We start from the raw sequence: 21,525 nt of genomic DNA, 5'->3' as shown, positions 1-21,525 counted from the left end.
ACAGTCCAATACTTGAACCAAATAGATGCTGAACAAAGAAACCTAAGCAGCATACCATTCTATAAAACATGGTTATCTGAAACAGACTCAATTATTCCAGGTTTAGGACGCTGTTTGTTCTTGATGATTTTACTGTCTATGAAGAGTAGAATGGATTAATGTATAAAAATCTTGGGGTCCTTTGCCATCCCAAAATGCAATCCATCTGTCTCGTTATTGGAAAATCTGATAAGGGACAAGCAGCTCAGAAATATAATATCACCACCAAGAGTTGACATCAGCAAGTCAAGCTTAGTTGGCTAACGATGTTGTGGATAGGCATGAATCTATCAACTTGTTTATGTGTCATTCCTATAATTCTAATATTTGGAAGCTGAAAACAAAGACAAAATGTGATAATGAAAGCAAGTGTCTATGTTTTACTTGATGCAAAATAATCTGGATGTGTCTTCTCCAAGGGTTGGTTGCATCTATCTACCAAAATCACCATCAGTAACCTTCTCCTCCACCACCACCCCCCCCCCCCACCCCATTCCTCCCACCCCTACCTGATCAACTAGACTACCAAGGTGGTCAGAGAGTAAGGCTATATACTCACCATTAGACTGCACGAAGTAAATTAAAAATAGAATAGAGTCAAGAAACAAAAACTACATAACAAGACACAACCAATTCCCAGTCCTGCAACTGCCACACCAGTGGGGAATGATGTATGGTGTGGCAAGACATGAAAAATAGCTGCACATGCACAGAGGAACACAAGGGAAAGAGGAACATGAAAATGGTGTCATGCAGTTATTTTTAAAGGAAATAGGGTCTAAACTAGGTCAAATTCAGGTAAAATGGGATTAATCCAGGGCTAGCCCAAATCAGCTTAGGGTTTGCAGTTTGATTCCGTTCTCGTGCTCACTACAGGTAATATTTTTATATTAGGTCTATTGGAAGCTCTGCATCAGGCAGGATACACTCATCTGGAATAGCTGCTGTGATACCAGAACACTTGAAATGCCAGTTGAATGTTATTTTAATACTCAAATGTATTCTTATTTTGTAAACTGAGGGACAAAGGACTTTGAAAAACTAGTTACTCTGCAAATAATTCTTTTGTAAGTCACAAAAGAGCAAACCATGCTTTCCCCCACCTCTCCACTCACCCCGCGCCCCACAAACTATATGAGAAAAACTTGTAACGGAAAGCTCCAGCTTTTAGTTATTTTGTCTATTTTGTTTTGAAGAAACTTTTGTAATTTTCTTTGCTGAAAGAATTAATTAAACTTGGGGAAAGAAAAAGGTAAAGATCCAATTTTAACCTAACGCACATGACGGGAACAGGACTGATTGGTGTTGAATGCCTTTTTTACACCCTGACCCATTTTTATGCTTTATTGACTCCCATCAGGTGGATTAGATTAAAATCGAGGTTTAGTTAAATGAATTTGCGTTGCATCAGTGAGTATAACCACTGGAAATAGCAAGCCAAAGGGGACTAATGCACAGTCCAGATCGAAATAGATTTTTATTGTTGAAAAATTTAAATTCAGATCATTTCGATACAGCTGTCCATTTCTAAAAGGTATATTTTCTTTAAGATAATTGGGTGACAATTGCAATGAGACTGACTGCAACAACCATATATGTGTTTAAAATGTGTTTTTTCGGTGCAGGGTGGCAAGTTGTGATATTAAATGGAGTTTGTCTATACAGTGTCCAAGGTTTCCTATACCGTGAGCACCAGAGCTGAAGCCAGGCATTTCCCCACAGCAAAGAACAGCTGATCAACCTGGGCCACTCTCCCTCACATTCTAGGATACGTAAGGATGGTGCTGGCCAAAGCTTATGGTTCCGTTTCCAGGGCTTCTCTTCCTCATTGTTGGGGCCCATACTAAAGGCCGGCTACCTGACCCAAACCCGACGGGACCCGACGACATGTGTCGGGTTCGGGTCGGGTCGCACCTCCGGGTCCGGCATTCGGACTCGGATCGGGTCAGGCTGGGTCGGACACGCTCTATCACCACCTCCGGTAAGTGGCTCTAATGTTGATGTACTTTTTGAACTTGAAAGGTGGTTTTGTTACAGTTATTTTAAGCTTATGCAGATAAGCAACAAAGTGAAAAAAGGAACGTAGGTTAACTGATGGTCGCGTTGGGTTGAGTCGGGTGCGGGAAAAAATGAAAGGACTCGGGCCGGGTCAGGCTCGGGTCGGCTGTGGTTCTGTTGGGCTCGGGTCGGGTTTCCTTTGCAGACCTGAGCCGGCCTTTAGCCCATACATAATGGGTTGGGGGAAAGCACAGGAGTGGGACAAGGAAGAAGCAATAATGAAACAAGTAATAGAAATATTTTCAAATATTTGTCAGCTTCAGATTGGTAGGGGAATATTTTTGGGATGGATTGCGAGGTATGAATCTATTTTTTATTGTGTTATGTATTTGACATTGAAGTCAATGGAAAAACTGGGAGAAGGTGCATAATGGGAGACAGATCCGATATCCATTGTACACTACTTCCAAAAATTAAGATTACCCCAGTGATCCCTGAATAAGCATGAGTGGTAATAGTGAGGAGGTACGGGCAGAGATGTGTGATGCTACAGAGGTGCAAATCGGTAATCAGTGGTCGTGAAGATGTGAATTTTGCAGTTCAGCAGAGAGTCAAACAGGACACTGAGGTCACACAGCATTGATCTTAGTATGAGGGATCTGTCAAAGAGAGAGAGAAAGTTAGGTACAAAGTGCAGAGTTTTTTTTAAACAATCAGTGCACTTCAAAAAGAAATCATTATGAAGTGATTTGGGATGTCTTGATATAAAGATTCTATACGATTGCATTGAAAAAAGAGTCTTGTTGCAAAGCAAAAAGCAGTGGATGTAATGGTATGTGCACTGAGCTTAAGGAGGGAATGTGGGTAGCCAATTATAATACAAAAAATATGATTAAGTACCAATATAGAGAAAATATTTATATTTAATGGGGGCCATTGATGTGCAGGGAGGGACAATGAGAAAAGCAGATGTGATCTATGTCATGGTGACATCACGTGCAATGGCATTTCTATGACATAATTGTATTCTATGCAAATTACAACTTTGTGATGTAAATTAGGCAGTTGTATATTGTGGTTACACAAAACAAGATTTGCCTTCTCATTTTATGGCAATGATGCTCTTTTACATGTATAAGAAATCACAATGACATGCCTGGGGACATAATTTTTGGCTTGCACGCTCCATTAAAACTTCCATTATTTATTTTGTTTGCCATCATTCACAAATTTATTAGTAGTGCATTTTAATTTCATATAAAGATAAACCTCTGTGACCAAACCTGTTGGAAATATTACAAACTGATTTCATTTAATAAAGACAAAAGGTTTCTGGTGCCTGCAGGAATGAAGTTGGGAAGGATATGTATTAAAAAATTTTTCAGTAACCAAAGCTCTTTGACTCAATATACATTTACACATTTTGCGTCCCCTCATAATCTGACTGAGAACTGCAAGGACAACACATATGGGAAAACAAGTTGGCCACTGAAAGGTTCTAAACCCCTGTTTACTGCAGTAGATACAAATTAGGAGCCGTTCTCTTCAGTCTTCTGTGGTCACAGTATTTAGTTAAACACCACAGTACAGTAAGTATTCTAAAATGTCACAATCAGTATATATTATATAGCCTCTTTATTAAAATGAAACAAGTTCATCTTGGTTAAAATCCTAACTTGATTTGAAATGAACAGAACAAGCGTATATGTTAATAACAGAATGCTTCCAGTTTTCAAATCACCTTTAAGGATCCTGGCTTTAGTTGCACGGACTGTAAGCACGTTGTCCTATGTGTCCGGGTGACGAGATGTATCTGTGTCACTGTAGGGTTTTAGTATGCAGGGAGCAAGTGTAAGGAGATAAAAGGAGAAATGTCTATCTTTCAGTCCCAGGCAATTCAGAATAAGTTATCAACGAACTAACATATAAGTCTGAATAGACCCTTTTGCCAGCAGTAAGATGTTATCTGTCTCGACATGTGAATTCCTCCCCGATGTCAATCCGTGAAAGTGCTGAAGAAAAATCTCTAATAAAATCAACTAGACATACCACTGGGCTATGGACAGCCCTCTCTCTTTTTATTTCTCCCTCTGTGTCTCACTATCTTACTTGATGTAAGGCCATTGAGATGTGTTAATTGTTAAGCCCCTGCTTAAAAACTTTGCATCAGTTCTCCTTTGTGTTTGGCTCTTCTCTTCATTGAAGCATGCAAATTCTTCAACTTACACCAGAATATTAAAAAGGGGGATATCACTTGTCATTGTGAAACCAGCAAATGCACTGGGTAGTGGTGTCACGCTGAGAGAGTTCCCCTATTCTCTGCTTCTATCATACACAGTTCCACGTGAATCTAATTTTACTTTCCCTTAGAATTCAGGATATTTACCATGCAGTTTATATTTCAAATGTTGTTGTGATTTATGATCAATCTAAGGATGCATTTTCTTATTTTAATAGTTCCCAGTATACCTTCCCTTTTTTTTCAAACTCCCTGGGCCCCAGTTGGGTCTGCTCCTGGGGTCTTGGTGTCAAATGTCAGGCCTTGTACTAAGCTGTCAAAGAGGAGAATAGGCTTAGATGATGGATGACTAGAGAGGCTGTAACCCAAACCTCTGTGCAACTGCTACCTACGAAAGCAGGCTACCCACAGTCCCTCCTCAAGGTCAGTGCACATACCATTACACCCACTGCTTTCTGCTTTGCAACAAAACTCTACATTCATTGCTGCTTTCTTCCTATATCTGAAAATCCACCCAAATTTTCAGCCACTTAATCCCAATGAAAACATGTTTTTTTTTCTTCTTGCGCACTTCTCACTTATAGAATGAACACATTGGAGGCAAGGAGCTGAAACTTTGCACAAGTCAGATGACAAGATTATTAATGGACTGAGCACTGTCATATCTAATTTCATGCATATTCATGCTGTCGCTGTGCAGATGGGACAGTGACTGTGAAAGTTTCATCCTGTGCAGTAAAAAATGAATTACATATATGTATATTGTTTATTAATATTTAATTGAATTTATATCATTGGTATGTTCAATGGTCCATTTACGTTGTTTCATTAAGTTGCTTTATTTTTGGTCTCATCTGTGAGTATTCATATCATTGTATTATATATGATTACAGTTTACATATGCAGTCCATAATTCTATTATTGATAAAACTTAACATTGTAATCAACTTATAAATAGATGAGCTTATATATTTAGTGTAATTGGAGCTACAATGCTGATGGTAAGTGACTTCATATTCATTATTAGGCAACTTTAGCAATTGAAAATTATTTAGAGAAAGCTATTTATATTTTAATTGACTCTATTGTGGTTTATTCTGTGGATCTGATAACTGTTCCAATCTGTAATGATATATATATACAGCAGAATTCTATGTGTTTTATATATCTTTAAGTAAAATTGATAGACTTCAGAAGTTCATAAGATGATGTTTAACATTGAATTTTGTTTTTACAATACAAACCTTGAAACATTATGAAGCCTTGTTTCAGGCATAGATTTTTTTCTTTTAGTCTATAATGGAGTCTAAACACCACTTATTTAATTTAATTAACGTTAATCACCAGTGTAAGGGTTTGGGGTTTTCTTTGATCTCATGTACAGGCAGTGATTTTTAAGCCCTGATAACATCTCTGCCTGTAACTTCTGGCAAGCATGCCCTTTCTTCCAAGGATCTTGGGTCAAATTAAAGGTTAATTAATTCAGATGGAACTTGTGATTAACAGATCAGCTGGCAACAGGTTTGAATCTGCGGCTGTGAGTATAAAATACAGCTCTTGTGTAATTCAAATGCCCTGTGTTCCAGCAGGGACTCAATAAAGACCTTTAAAGGTCTGAAGGATTAACAAGGAGCAAGACTGGGGGGGCACCAGAGGGCAGTAGAGGCCAAATAGGTTTGAGTGAGCAACGACTGGTCAGCTTGCACTAACTGCAGCTAAGGAGCCACAAAGTTGGGCCTGAAAGTTTTCTATAGATATGGAAATGTATGAATGCACAAGGGTCAAGGACTTACAAATAGCCAACTATTTGTAGAACGTTGCCTCCTTTTGATGGTGGAGGGAGATAAAGAATGGTGTATGTATGTTATTCTCTTTGCTGGTGTATGTAACATACTTTTCAAAATTGCCACATTTCTTTATCTTTTCTGGGAAAGTAGGTCAAGATATATCATCTGATATGACTCATCGTACTGGAAATCCTGATTCACAGTCATAGCAAAAACAGATTATTTTTCTGAAACCATAAGAAGAAGTAAATAGCAATTCTTCCATTTTGAACAGATAGCCAGAAGAAATACTTTTGCACCATGCAAAATTGAGGAAGTTGATATGTTTTAGGTACATTTGTAAACGCAGACAAAGCCTGCACAATATCCTGTTACAGTCACTGCTTCATTAGGTATTGGGTTGGAGCAGTGCTTGGGAGGTAAGGGGGAGGTGGGGGGGAAGGTGGGGTGCAGTGGAGAATAGAAATCTGTCCCTTCAATTGTGGCGACTTGGAGTGGATTGAAGGTGAGCTTGCAGCAGGGGTCACAGACATCCTAATACGTTCCAATGTCCAGTCTGTGCATCACTTGCTCCAATTCACATATCCACATGTTTGTTGTGGGGGTTTGGAATGTCAAACTGTAGTGAAGTTGAGAGGCTCATCTTCCTGTTACTGCAAGTGAAAAGTGGGGAAGCCCATAAGTAGCGAGGGTTCCTTGTAATGTGACCTATGACTCTTGGCAAAGAATAATCCCGGTCCTGCCAACAAGTAACCTTACCCGAGTGTTAAAAAATAGTACTGCTGTATGAGATCCACAATGAATGTATCCGCAAAGTAGTATGTCATTTGTTTTGGGCCATGACCCGAGCAAGTCTGTCATTTTTTATGCAACTCAAACAATACACCCATTCGAAAAAAGTCATTGCTTAAGCACCTTTAAAATAGGCCTAGTTTACAACTTTCTCCAGACACTATTCAGTGATGTTTCACAGTTTGTCACACTCAGTTTGTGTTGCAGGAGTGTTGCTGGGCGTTGCTGAGACAGATATCAGTAATATGTATCTTTATAGATAAATGTTATGACCAAGTGAGAAAGGGGTCTAGGGATCCCTCTCAGCCTTCACCTGGTCTGTAAAGCAAAGAAACCAGCACAAACATATTTTCTTAGGTTTAAAGAAGGAAGGTTGAAACTTATTAAACTTGAACTTAAACTCTAATTCGGTTGACGCCTACAGATACACAATGTGCCCACAATAGCATGCATACACGATACACACATGCAAATAGAGACAGAAAAGAGCAGAAGAAAAATAAAGTGGAAAAGTTTGAGGCAATATCTGAATATTTTTTGTTACGGTTCTTCTAGCTCATTGTAGAGTCCTTGATTGTAGGTAGATCTTGCTTTTCATTGGGGCCCGGTATTCTTCTCAAACCTTCTTCGCTGTAGGAGACTATTCTCTCTTTGGGTTCATGTGTCTTCACTGGATTCAGGAGCTTGTGAGAAAGAGATGGAAGCAGACAGGAGAGATCTTCTCAGTCCAGGAGAATACACATTCTTTCTGAGTTCAAACCCTCTGTGGCTAGTTCAAAAGCCCTGGAACAGCCAGTTAGTCATGTGACCAGCTGGTCCAACCAATCCTGGCCCCTGTGGGTTGCATCATCCCAGCAGGCCCTGGAATGTGCTTCTCCACCCCCTCACTGTCCGGTGAGCAACATCCATTGTGGATTGAATGTGTTAGGGAATGGTCCTTTGTCTACACAAGCACCATCTGTTAGTATGCAAATGTTTTTTTCCAGCCATGGCTGATCTGTTCAACAAGTCACTTCCTCACTCCAGCAACAGTTAAAAATCAATGTTCATCTGACAAAACCAATGTGCCTCACTCTTGGCAGGTGGGGAGCCTGCATGACAATAACACTCGATCCATGCAATCTTCTGGATTAGTTTCAATCGCCTGAGGGCATCAGAGAGGAATTTTCCAGAGTATTTTTTTTCTGTTATTGGCCCTGGGTTTGATTTCTCTGTTTTGTTTTTGCTTCTTGCAGGAAATGACATGGCTGTAAGGATGGGCACGGTCGGGAGGTAGGAAGTGTTTAATCATGATGTTCTGGATTTCATGGTATGGGGCAGGCTTAATGAACCAAATGGCCTTTTCCTGCCTGTCAGTTTGTATGTTACATATTACAGAAACACAATTAGATCTCCATGCAGCTGAAACTAAACTTGGAAGAGAGGCAACTGTGAAGATTTCCAACTACTTCGTGCAACTGAATCCAGATAAACATATACTTGTCCCTAACAATATTCGAACTCAAGCTCCTATTGTCAGAGTTCATGCCCCAACCATGACACACAAATGCAAAATCAGAGTCTGAGTTCAAAATCTTGCACAATGATCCATTTATTAATGCTCAGCACACTAAATGCACTTAAGCCATGTAGGATCAGATTCAGAACTCAAATTACTTTTGTGTAAATCTATGTCTTTTAGTATTTGGTGGCGGTTTTTCCTGGGTTGGTTTGCTAAATCAATGGGTTCATCCATTTTACAAAATCTATGGCACAGCTTTGTAAACTCAAATGGTTAAATCAAAAGTGCAGACTCCGAAGCAAAAAGTTCTATCTTAGGTGCCATGCAGGGGTAGAATGACCTGGAGCAGAGCACAAGGAAAAGTTGGCACCCTTCTGGGTTAACATGGGAATCTGATGTGGCAGTGAGAAGTTCAATCAGCAGGAGCATAGGCAGCAGGCATGGCATGACAGGCCAATGAAAAACCTGAGATTCTTCCTTAAGCCAATATCAGAGAATCAGCCTGGATGAATATTGAATCAATAGCCTGGAATTCCCAATTGATTATGATCCCAACCAGAAGTACATGGCATCCACTCAATGATAAAGGTGTTGACCCCACTCTAATTTCTATGCTCAGTCTCATTTAAACATTGTGGGTGAATTCCAAGCATCATAAAAGCATCATTGATTAGCAACTCACCCATTGGAGGTTGGGAACTTAATGCTGCCTGATTACGCATATCATCACACCATATTATGGATTACATTAGGTGAACTGTGTGTTATTGCATTTCTTGATAACTTAAGGTAATTTTTAAAAAATTCTTCCTTCACAAAGACAAGACAGCCCATAAACAGAAGGAAACTCTGTATATCATGGACAGGGAGGCCATAGAGGGTGTCAGATATTAGGAAGTAGGTTTTGTGCTACATCTGTGGGTTGAAGATAATATTTTGCTTCTGCTGCTATGTTACCCTGTACCTCTGAACCCTTTCATGAAAACTTCATATCTCTCCAAGTGCCATCCGGAACTCCTCTCTTCTGGAAGCCATCCTAAGATCTTTTCCTCTTTTCTCCTTCCAGGAGAATATACAGACCCCTACATAGGTGGAGCTACCATCACTTCTACAGCACATGCAGTCACTTTGGTTACTCCCCTCCCAAGAACCAGCTCGGGCATCCACTCCTAGGGAATTAGAGCGAGCCAGAGGGGAATGCACTGGATGACACAAAGCATGGGTAAGCAGGAACATCTGATGGTGACACATTAACAGGAATGTATTGCTGACTGGAGAGTTAGAAACCAGTCAGTTCGCATCTGAAAAGCCTACTGGGAAGTACCCATCTGGGAAGCTACAGCTCGTGGGCATTGCATTGCAAAGATCGGTGAGCAATGGTGCAAGCATTGACAGGAATATCAGATAATAGGCTAAAGATGGCAGTTTAGGTGAAGGATTCCAATAGCAGCACGTGCAGCTCCTGGAATATCTACAGGGAAACCCCCCGCAATGGAGCCCTTAAGGGATTTCTGCACTTCCTCCGTGAATTCTCAGACTGCTGTCACATCAATGACCATTCAGAGCCAGTACCTAGTACTCATGGCATGGCTGGAAAGTGCATGAATGATAGTGCTACTTCTTAGGATAGCAGCACTTACCATCCCCGCTGATGCTTGAACACGGGGCAGAAAGTATGCAAAGCCAGGCTATATAGACACGCGTGTGCACACACACACGCACGCATGCACACACACACATGCACCCCTGAAGTAGTTGTGTGTATGGACATCGTTCTTGAAAGTTGGATATGTTAGGTGGCATGTTGGGAACTTGTGAGTTGTTGTGAACAGAGAAGTCTCCATGGTTAAAACCACAATTATGAAAAGAATGGGGAAAATGTCAATGACTCCTTGAACCTTTGGGAATCCTGCTATTCTGCGAAACTGCAGTGTTTTGGAATGATGCCACTGACTGCCCTTGGGGAATGAGATAAAATTGCTTGCTCTAGTAAACAATGCACCCATGACTTACTTAGTGCATCTGAGCATAGCTGATTGGCCGACTTTTATGCTGGCAGCTGCGAATGACCTCATAGTCTTGAATTTTATCAGTGCGCTGCGCTCCACGGCGGCGCGCTTTCAACTCGGCGGCCTTCTGACACGGAAATGCTGCTGAGGAGCCCCCACGATATTACGCACGGGGGCTCATTTAAATGGAGTGGCCCCCGATGACGTGGGGGGACAGCCTCCGTGTCCCCGGCAACGGTGTCCAGCGCCGCAGTGCAGGTGCCAGCGCCGTTTTTAAAGGGCTGCAACCACTTAGGAGAATTTTTAATTTTTAAAGGAATATTGTAAAGGATTATTTAATAAAAATTAAATACATAATGGAGGCCCATTCTCATCCCCCCCAGTGTTTTTTTACTGGACATTAGCAGAAAAAGAAACTTTATTACCAACCCGCACTTTCCCCCCCTACCTCTTTACATTTGCACTTCAACCCCTTTCCACCATCCCCACATCCAATATGAGCTGCATTCGGAGTCGGTAAAATTGGCGTGGGATGTCCGCCACCTGCAGGTAAGTTTATTTGCATCTCATTTAGGTTCATTTGAATATGCAGATGAAGGGCCCGCCGCCAGGCGGTGGTGGGTCCGCACGTAGGTCCCACTGCCGCCAGTAATATGCAGTGAGCCTCTCCCCACAAAATTCTACTGGCCCCTGCGCCATGACCCGCGGCGTTGAGGGACGGGTAAAATACAGCCCATAGTATAAAAGTTAAAGGTGATTGTAACCTTTACAAATGCTGGCAGTGGGGTGGCTATGTCAGAGCTGGGATATAAGATGGCTTGCAAGATCTGGCATCTTGACTCTGAGATAGCTTTCTTTGTAATGTGAACCCTCCTCAAACATTGCTTCTGGAGCAACTGGAGATAGGAGAGCTTGTATCAGTATATTGTGATATGGGTGTACTAGTGGGTGAGTGCTATGAATTTCCAGTGATTCCCAGCCAATCTGACATTCCTCTATTGCTCTTCCTCCTCTTCTTCTAAAAAAACTGAAAAGGTATAGGAGAATTCCCAGTGGGAAGCCTATTGTACACCTTCTGAATTGGGTTGAGGGGAAAGGCTCAGAGGCAGATAGGAAAATCAAAGACAACAGAAAAAAAATTTAAAATATGAATTGCAAAACTGAGTCAGAAAAAAGAGAGTTGCCATTGATGGCGGTAGGCGGGGGAGGAGGTGATGTTGCATGCAAGCCCAGTAGCAGTGTAGGTGAAAACTAACCCCGTGTATGCTATGATTCAACATGAACAATGGCACAGGAGATCATTTAGTTTCTGGTAAACTTGTGTGCCCACTCTTTGGGAAGGCTTTTAGCCCTTCCATTGAAATATGAACATGACAAATCCTACTGGTCTGTTTACAGTGTCGCTAAAGACAGTGACCAAATGATGCCTGGTTTTGGGTTGTATTCGTGTTCCAATTTGGTAATGCTTCTGTTTTGCAGAGATTGAAGTTGCAGCAATTTGAATTTCTGTAATGTCTCAACTTTAGAAATGGACGCAAGTTGGTATAACCAGCAAAGGAATAGTTTGTTTTCAGAATCAGCCCACTTTATGCCCCACTGTCTTAATTTGCAATTTGCATAGTTAGCATTGGTATTCAATCCACTAAACAAATCCACATATTCACTGAAATGCATTATGTCAGCACTCAGCAAACTCAGTGCAAAAGTATATCATGATGCAATAGCATTTCAGTGAATATCTCAGCAGTGGAAACATTTGAGCCAAATCTTGTTGCAATTACTTTACTGAACATTCACAGCAAAATGTTTTCAAGCCTGTAACAGATTTTAATGAATAGAAAGGCTTTAGACTTCAAATCACAAAAAGGAGAATAGTCCAAATGAATTACAAGGTTGTTATGGCAAGTGAGGAGCGAGTCACAGTTGCCCCTGTTGCCCTTCCTTTTAGAATGATTGTGCTTACCACCTCATGAGTGTTTTACCTTTTACCTTTACTGTGATCATGAAAGAACCAATCGGACAGGTTTTCTTGAGTTTAAACAAGAAAGGGGTAAGTTTATTATACTTAACAATTTAACACAGATTTAAAAATAATAAAAAATATGCTACACATTCACACACACATTCACATGAGAATCACACAAGAACAAATAGATTACAGAGGGAAAAATAGATTTGGTGGTTGGCTTCGAGTCCAGAATAAATGGAACTTAAATACACCGTTTGTGAAGTGGAAGATCCAGTACTCTTCCAGCAAGTTGTACTCTTGAAGTCTTTGTCTGGTCAATGTGTACTTTATGGTTGGCCCGCTTAGTTCAAGGCTTTCTTGGAGGCAGACTTGTAGTTGGTTTTCTTCCCCTGGTATCTGCCGTAGCAATCGGTAGGCTTGGAGGGATTCACAGTCACAGGCGGTTTCCAAACTTGTGTTATCTGGGGGGAGAGAGAGAGAGAGAAAGGGAGGCACGCAGCCTTTTCCTGCTGCACAGTCTGAGTTACTGCCTGTCTCTTTGTCCAAGGGGGAAAAAAGTTTCCCCCAAGATGGACCGATGGTCACATGGCTGCTTCAAGTTTTCTGGAACCTTCTAATGAAATTCAAGATTAGCAATTGGCTCCACAGGCCCCAGGATGCCAATTTATACTTGGAGGGTTTTGCTCTTTCAAAGTCAATGTGTTAGGATTGCCTTGACTGTCGTGCTAATGAAGCCATTTTAGGTAATTGAATTACTTAGAGCAAACCATTGTCCTGGGAGCATACTGCTCAAACCTCTGGCTCTAGGTAGATCTGTTGAATATAAAAAGGTGTTTCAGATGCAAATTGCTGTGGCCATTTTGGCTGCCAGTTTTTTAAAAAGTTAACTGCAATATTTTCTCCATTAAATGTCTAATGTAAGTTTCCAACTGATTAAGTTAATATTTCTCATTTGGCACGAGGGGTTTTCTTGACAAGTTAGTAACTGTTATCACATAAAACAAACATAAGAGAGGGATTTTTTTTGCGGCACTCACTTTTCTTGCTGTAGTGGTTTTAAAATTATTTTTAAAATGAAGTTAGTGGTGTGTGACCTTAAACAAAGAACTTTATTGATTTTATCATCTTAGATTTTGAGTTATATCATACTTCATGACAAGAACTGTGAACTTTTTTAGCAATATATTAGAAAAAACAACCTTCACTGTTTGATACTTACTGTCAAGATTTGGTGGGTGTGCATTTAGTAGGTTTTCAAAAGAATTTCTGTCATTAACAGAATTACTCTGAAAAAGTGCACAAAACCTCTGTGAATTACATTGAATTCACAGCACAGAACCAGTCCATTTGGTCCAACAGGCCTGTACAGTGTTTATGCTCCACACGGACATCCACACACTTACATCATCTAATGCTATCAGTATATCCTTCTCTCCTTTCTCCCTCATGTATTTATCTAGCTTCCCCTTAAATGCATCTCAGTTATTCACCTCAACCAATCCATCTGGTAAAGAATTCCACATTCTAACTACTGTCTGGGTAAAGAAGTTTCTCCTGAATTCCTTACTGGATTTATTAATGACTATTTTATGGTTATGACCCTTAGTTTTGGACTCCCACACACGCGGAAACATCTTCTCTATGCCAACACTATTGAACCCCGTCAAAATAAAAAAAAAACTCTCTTCTGTAATAGAATAGAATAGGCAGCTTCCTGCACTGTGGTATGGTGGTTCCAGTTGTAAGCAACATTTAGGCTGATTTTCAGTTATTACTCCACTTGATGGTTCTAAAGTACAGACAAGATAGGCAAACAAAGGAATAGTTTGTTTTACAGCTCCTTCAGTTCTGAAGGTGTCAGGTCACTGGAGCCTAGAAATTTCTGTTGGTGACATCAGCAAATGAATGCTGAACAGGTTCATGTGACATTCCTTCCTTCGCTTGTTTAAAAAGGCGTTAACCCATTTTAAATAAAGGCATTACGAGACATCCACTAATATCAGTTACAGTAATATCTCGGCTGTATGGCTGAAATGTGTTTGCTTCAAACGCACAATTAATATTTACTTCAATATGCGCTATGACATTAAATGTGTTATTGATGGAAACCAAAGAACTACCTTGAAATTGCAAATATGATTTAGGAACATTTTAATGACTTAATTGTGCTTTTAACAGCTATTAAGGATATTATTTGAATTTATAATATTCAAATATGGTGTCCCCTGACTTTCAGATGTTCTGTCTTGATTGCTTTAAGCAATATGATGCAAATTAAACTCTCTGTTTAGGAAACGTGAATTTTTGTTCTAATTAAGCCAATGATTTCTAATCAATTGCAGATCCCAATTAATGGAAAGTTTTATTAATACCTTCACTTCTGTTCTAGTGTTTTAATGGCCCTGGTAAGCTCTTTAAAACGACACTAAAACAGTCAAATGCTGTTAATTTCTTTTTTCCCTGGATATTGAAAATAAACAGTAAGGTTCCAATGTGTTCAGCATCTGCTGGATTTGTGTACCATAGGGAGGCATCACTTTGCTGGCCAGATGCATGCTGATAATAATCTCAACAGGAAAGAATGGGAAGAGTGTTTTTGCCCCTTTACTCGACTTATTTATGAGTGACCCAGTAATGTGCTGGTGACCTTGAGAAGTTTAGTTGAAGCTGGAATTATGTGCTGCCACTTGCAGTCTTATTTGCAATGACTGACGAACACTTGCTGTTGCAAAGCTGAAGGAGCGTGTGCATGTATGTGTGTGTGTGAAGAGGGTGGATGTTACAATCGGTTGGGGGTTGGGCAGCTATACTGCACTTACTCTTTATCAGCTTTTTATCTTAACCTTTGAGTGCAATGTGGTGAACCAAAAGTGCTTCTCCCTATTTGTACGATTTTTATTTTTCATCCAGGAATGAAGCAAAGACCTTTCAAGATGGCCACACCAAATAAAACAGCTGAAAAGAAAAAGGACTATTCCAAAGTGTTAAAATACTGATGACACAGTCCTCATTAAACAATCGATGTAAATTGCATCTGTGTACATTATTGTGTCGCTTGGACTAGACTCCACAGTACTGAAAATGTACACATTGTCTTGCTCTTCTTTACCCCTTCCTCCACCCCAACCCAAACAATAAAAGATTTTCCTGAAAATGGACCCCTTTTAAAGCAAAACATTTTGAAAAGCGTTAAAATTTTAGGAAACCCAGAGGGGTGCTTAACGTTGGTGCTGTGTGCACTCAGGAGGTAGTTAGATTTTAACATCTGTACCCTGCCTACATACACTGTCAAATTTATGATACAGAAACTGTAGGAAAGCTTTAATGTGTGATTCATGAGAGTATTCTTCTTTGGCCTCCTTATCTCGAGAGACAATGGATGACCACCTATTAGCTTGGTGAAATCTGACATTCATACAGTTGCTGCATGAAACATTTTACTATAGACCAGCTTTCGAGAGATTTTGATTCAGGTTTAGCTCGAGAGTGTTATTTCCACTCAGTAATACATGTCCTAAGTGAATTTAATTCCAACAGTATCAATCTGTTTATCAGTGGGTTAAGGCACATGGCAGAAATCTGATCTAAATTTGACTAACTTGACAGTAATCCAACAATCCTGTTCCGTTGGCCCATTTATAGTATGCATGAAACACTATGTATGAAACCCCGCAACTAAAAGTGTAAACTGATCCAGAAATTTACTTAAGCCATGTTCTTCATCCCAAAATAAATGGCAACTTTGTGCTGGTACACCAGTGTGGTCATTCAGTATTACCACACTACTCTTTGGTGTAAATGTGGGTGAAATCCTATTTATTGGTAATTTTTGCACCACCCTCTTGCCACGTGGGAATCTGGGCATTAAACCCATATTTATGATTTCACACCAGTTAACCAATGTCAATATAGTTTTAACCTACAAGTATATTTTTAAGGCTGTGAAATAAAAATACCGATTAAATCAGTTTTTTTTGCGGCAGAAAAAAAGGGCTAATCTCCATCTCTTGATAAATTCCAAATGATTCTGTGACATACTCCATCAGCATGATAAGCATCTTGGGGCCTTTTGCTATGTTAAGGGGGTTATATAGATGAGAGCTGTTGTTTTTGTCACACTCCCACCAGTACTCAATACAGTTGAAATTTGCATATGATATCATGTGTATCATTCCAATGTATGTGAAGGCATTAATATTAACAAGTTTCACCCACATTATTCCAAGTACAATATGTATAAGTATTATTTACTTTCCATTATATTAGTGCCTTATTCTGAATATGTGCATTGGATAGTCTTGTTTTCATATCTTCACACTCTTCCCTTGGAGAATAGCATGAGGTAGTGCAAGGATTTGTAAGTTGATTAACAGTCTGACAGGCTGTGACATGAACAATTCTATCCATGGCCATAACCATCTATAAGCCAGCTGATAGGGCGTTTGTTCTACTCAAACTCATCAGACTTGAGTACCCCACCAGAGCTTTGGTTTCCACTTGCCAAGATTCTCTCTAGTGGGATTTGAACCCTACACCCTCTGACTTTGAGGCAGGTTTGGCTATCGCTAGGCAAAGTCTTGCTCCATTGAATGTGGATGAAACAGCACAACATGCGACTAAACAATATAGAAACCACTAACAGGTACATCCAAGAAGATACAGGCCACATGCTGAAAATGTCCATTTGATTCTTCACGTGAGTAGGGATTATAAACATGCATGGAGAAGACATGATTTAAGCCAAGGTCTTTAACTTGCAGAAGGGAAAGGTTTTTACTGGTAAAGTAAAATTTCATTTGTACTGTAAAAAGCAAATCATTTCCACTCCAGCTGCCATGGTTGTTTATATCTCCATACTCTTCCTTTATTTTGAGGAGTCCACATACAGAAACATTAACCATATCATTGGGACTGCTTAAACACATAAATAACCCTAAATGAAATAAACTGTTTTTTAAATGTGCAGCAAAATATTCGACATGATTATTAGACATTCAAGGATATAGCACTTCCGTTGTATGGAGAGACTGGAGATGTTGAGATCCTTCTCCTTAGAGCAGAGAAGGCTAAGAGGAGATTTGATAGCATTGTTCAAAATCTTGAAGAGTTTTGACAGTTTCTCCCTATTTACTCTATTTCCACCGGCAGGAGGGTCAGTTACCAGAGGACATAGATTTAAAGTAATTGGCAAAAAAAGAGATAGCATTAAAACAAAAATGTTCAGTGAGTTGTTATGATTTGGAATGCGCTGCCTGAAAGGGTGGTGGAAGCAGATTCCACAGTAACTTTCCAAACTGGAATTGGATAAATATTGAAGGGGAAAAAATTGCAGGGCTTTGGAGAAAGGGCAAGGGTGGGACTACTTGGATAGCTCTTTCAAAGAGCCGGCAGATATACGATAGGCTGAATGGCCTTCTTCTATGCAGTATTATTCTATGGTATCTACATGATACAAAATTCAGCTCAATAGTCCTTGGCTTGATGTACTACAGTCTGTGTGACGCATATGGTACCCAGACCATTTTAGGAAATCGTACAATTCCGATTCAATTGTAAAGTATTAGGAATGAGCAGTTATAGTTGTGAAGAAAGGTTCAAAAAATTGGGGCTTTTCCACTGTGACAGGGAAAGTTAAGGGCAAATCTAATAGAAATTTTTACAATTCCAAAAGGTTTTGAGGGCACAGTGAAAGAAAGATTCCATTTCTTAGCAAATTGGTTACAAGGGAGAATAATCTCATGATGATCAATAGATTGTTACAGGAGGAAATTTCATTTTTTTTAAATTTTGCACTGAGTGCTTTTAGAATATAGAATGCTTTATGCCATAAGTGGTTATTGAGGTATTGACTATAACATAATTTAAAGGGGACTTGGATACACATTTAAAAAGGGGATATGTAAAATGATACAGAGAAATGGAATTACAATAGATGATTGTTGAAGAGTTAGCAATGGCACAAGTAGAATGGGCTCCTCTGTGGTGTAATTTATATGATTCTATATCTATTAATTTACCTAAAGTTGTTCTCCAGGCATGCGCTTTTACTAAAACCTGCTTTTGTTGCCCAAAAAGATAACTGCCTAAAGATTACCAACTGTTCACTTTTTAGTTAATATTATCATTTTTCTTTTCCATATTTTTTCTCTTTTGTAGTATATGCTTCAGTCTTAACACTTCCTGAGCACCTTTCAGGCTTGTACCTTATTCCTAATGTGTACTTCTATCTTTGTGTTGTTTGAAAGTACAACTCTGTAGTTTAACTTGTGAGGGAGCAGAGTGGGCGAGAAAGAGAGAGAGCGAGACAGAGGCAAAACAACACCGACACCAACAAGCAGACTAACCCAGCAAGATGCCCGAAGAGATTCACACCCTTGATAATGAGGTGAGACCTTTATCTTCCAGGCTGAGATTGCTCAGCTTATGACCTTGATCATCAACACTTTCTATTCCAACAAAGAAATCTTCCTTCAAGAACACATCTCAAATGCTTCTGATGCTCTGAACAAGAACTGATATGAAAGCCCGGCTGATCCTTCAAAATTGAAAAGTGGTAAGGATCTGAATATTGACATAATTCCCAGTATGCAAGAGTGCACCCTCACCATCATAGACACTGGGATTGGGATGACCAAGGCTGACCTGATCAACAACTTGGGCACCATTGACAAGTCTGGTACCAAGGCCTTCATGGAAGCTCTGTAGGATGGTGCAGATATTTCAATGATCAGTCAGTATGGTGTTGTTTCCTATTCTGCCTACCTGGTGGCTGAGAAGAGACCAAGGGAACCTATATTGAGTCACAGTTCCTGCAAGATCTCAGTGGTTCTGGTTTGGAAAGTATCAGTCCCTTCTCAGAGATGCCATACCAAGTGAATGAAGATCCAAACTCAGATGTTGAAAGTTCTTTGTCAACAGACAGTGTTTCCTCATGCTCCAGTGACTCAGAAGAAGAGATTAACATTGTCAGTGCTGAGAAGCAAAGGCTGGCAGTGAAGAGCATTCCCAGTGGGAAATCTCCAAGGACAGGAACCTGCTCACAGACTCTGGCCAGCGTCAAATGGTGCAGTCTGCAAAACCAGCAACAACACAACTTCTGCTCGCTAGAGAACCGCCAGCATCACAACGAGCCAGAACGGGAAGGTTCCTCCATGAGGCCAAGTACTTCTCCCCCAACAAGATCTCCACCTTGAACCCAAGACCTTCAGACGCAGAGGATGAGGAGAGGCAATGAACACGTAATATCCTGAGGAGGCAGAGGAGGAATGAGTTGAAGTATCATCTGTTGATTCTTCAAGATGAGATGCCAGAACTTTCCAAGAATGACAAGGCCTCAAAAGTTGTCATCTTGAGAAAAGCAACAAAGTACATTAGCTGAAGGCAGAGCAACAGATACTGAATGCAGAGAGGGAGAAACTTTAGAAAAAACAGCAACAGCTTAGATGCAAATTCTTCAACACACCACCAAACCGATATATGGACTCTTAAGCTTTGGCATGTGTAAAGTTCATAATTTCTATCCTTGTGTAAATAATTTTGATGTTATCTAATTTTATATATATTTTTACTTGTAACATACAAGACTTATCATTGTTTGATTGCCTTTAAGAGTGATATCCCTTTAAGATCTTAAGTAAGCTATTAAGCTAAGTACCAGGATATAGTCTTGTGACTTGAAGCCAGATTCACTCTGCAACTATAACACCTAGAGGAAGGTTCTGTAAATAGTTAGCTCTGTACTGTATAATAGTTTAGCTGTAATAAACCTGTTTGAGATCTTCAACCAACTGGACTCCATGCATCTCATTTATGTTGCATCAGACAACATAAAGAACACATTACAAACTACTTCTTAGTATCACAATAATGTAATGTGTACACTGTGCTTTTTATAGTACTTGTCTAAGGCAATTGTATTGGTTATTATGTAGTTGTCATTTTTACTGTATCAGTCCAAATATTAACATAGCCCGGGCAAGTTTTATTTTAAAACACGATTAATTGACAGAAATCAACACATGCAATAGCAAATGTGTCTCAAAACTTTATTGTTTATTGAAGTGTAAAACCCTAGAGTCTTCCATCCTGAAATTTTTTACCTTGATGAATAGCTGAAGACATGCAGGATTAAGTATTAGAGAACTATTTCAGGTCCTGTGGGAGGACTACATTTACCTGTAAGTTCTGATCAAGCTTTGGCCTTGGTAGCAGACATTTTTTTGGAAACATTTCATTTGTGGTGCAGAATTTAAACAGTCTGGACAGTTTGACAAATTGTTTCCTTATTCTTGCCTTAGCACCATTTCAGATCTGCTCCAAGTCCATAACTTGCTGTAGGTTTTGATTAAAGCTGCTACTTACTTTGAAGTGTTAATTTTTTTAATGAGTTCCACACTGCAAACTGCTTTTTTTTTATCTTGTAGGTGCAACTTCCACAAGATGTTGCTTTAGGCAAGTAAGTCAAAAAAAAAATCAGGCAACGCACATTCTGCATCAATATAATTTGGAATAGGGTGAGCAGTAAGACATCAGTCATCATAGATGCCATTCTTCTTAAATGTTAGCTCGAAGATTGAGAGTCATCAGTTTTGGGGGATATTTTTTGTAGCACCATGTCCTTTGCATTCTACTCCCAATTCATGAGTTAAAAAAATGTACTACATTTCATAAAATCTAACATGTGAATGGTGAAAGAAAGTGTGACAGCCAGGTGAGGAGGGTGTCACAGGCTCCCCTCTTGCCGTTCCTCTTATTTGACCGCAACAAGGTTTATTCCTGATTTTTTAACAGTGGTTGTGCTTACCACAATAGTCAGTGTTTTATCTTTTATCTTTAATGTGATTGGGAAAGAACCAATTGGACAGATTTTTTTGAGTTTAAAGAAGAAACAGATGAGTTTATTATACTTAACAAATTAAACCTGAACTAAATAAAATAATAAAAAAATACGCTGCATATTCACACGAGAATCACACACACAAATGGATTACAGTAACTATTGTGGTCGGATTAGAGTCCAGAATAAATGGAAATTAAATACACGGTCTGTGAGATTGGATGATTCGGTGGTCTTTCGGCTGAAGTTGTATTCTTGAAGTCTTTGGCTGGTCAAAGTGCACTTTGTGGCTGACCCATTTGGCTTAGGGCTTCCTTGGAGGCAGACTTGTAGGTGGCTCTCTTCCCCTGGTCTC

At 39.7% G+C, this 21,525-nt stretch overlaps 1 long non-coding RNA gene across 2 annotated transcripts in view; it reads left to right on the top strand.

The window, feature by feature from the left end:
* The window catches only part of LOC137352412 (uncharacterized), a 32,062-nt gene extending 12,015 nt beyond the window's left edge, over window positions 1-20,047 (top strand). Inside the window, exons 2-4 of one of the 2 annotated variants that reach the window (XR_010969709.1) lie at window positions 8,091-8,127; window positions 9,423-9,578; window positions 18,580-20,047. This is a non-coding gene — a long non-coding RNA (uncharacterized lncRNA). Of the gene's footprint in view, window positions 1-8,090; window positions 8,128-9,422; window positions 9,579-15,244; window positions 15,308-18,579 lie in introns of those variants that run through there. The other variant, XR_010969708.1, reaches the window with a different exon arrangement.
* Window positions 20,048-21,525: the final 1,478 nt, after the last annotated feature.

This window comes from Heterodontus francisci, chromosome 38 (assembly GCF_036365525.1).
Source record: "Heterodontus francisci isolate sHetFra1 chromosome 38, sHetFra1.hap1, whole genome shotgun sequence".
NCBI lineage: Eukaryota > Metazoa > Chordata > Chondrichthyes > Heterodontiformes > Heterodontidae > Heterodontus > Heterodontus francisci.
The sequence above is the reverse complement of the archived record's forward strand: the minus strand, read 5'-3'. Positions and strand labels throughout refer to the sequence as shown.